The following is a 246-nucleotide window of genomic DNA, read 5'->3' on the forward strand; positions in this document are numbered from 1 at the left end:
CGAAAGGCATGTCACGCGACAGGCGATTCTCTACCTCCAAACGCGCCGAACCCTTCCAACACGACCCAGCAGCAAAAACACATCGGGACCTCTAACATTCCGCCATTTCTACATCCCAAGGAAACACCCCCAGACCCACGAGCGCGCCGTTTCTCACCACTCGGGGCCATCACACATCCTTCCCGAAACCCACGACCCCCAGCGATGCCGCCAGCCCGCAGCGCCCGGCGGCAGAGACTCGCCCCC

The sequence above is a fragment of the Acanthisitta chloris genome, unplaced genomic scaffold (genome assembly GCF_000695815.1).
Source record: "Acanthisitta chloris isolate BGI_N310 unplaced genomic scaffold, ASM69581v1 scaffold13012, whole genome shotgun sequence".
Taxonomy (NCBI): Eukaryota; Metazoa; Chordata; class Aves; order Passeriformes; family Acanthisittidae; genus Acanthisitta; species Acanthisitta chloris.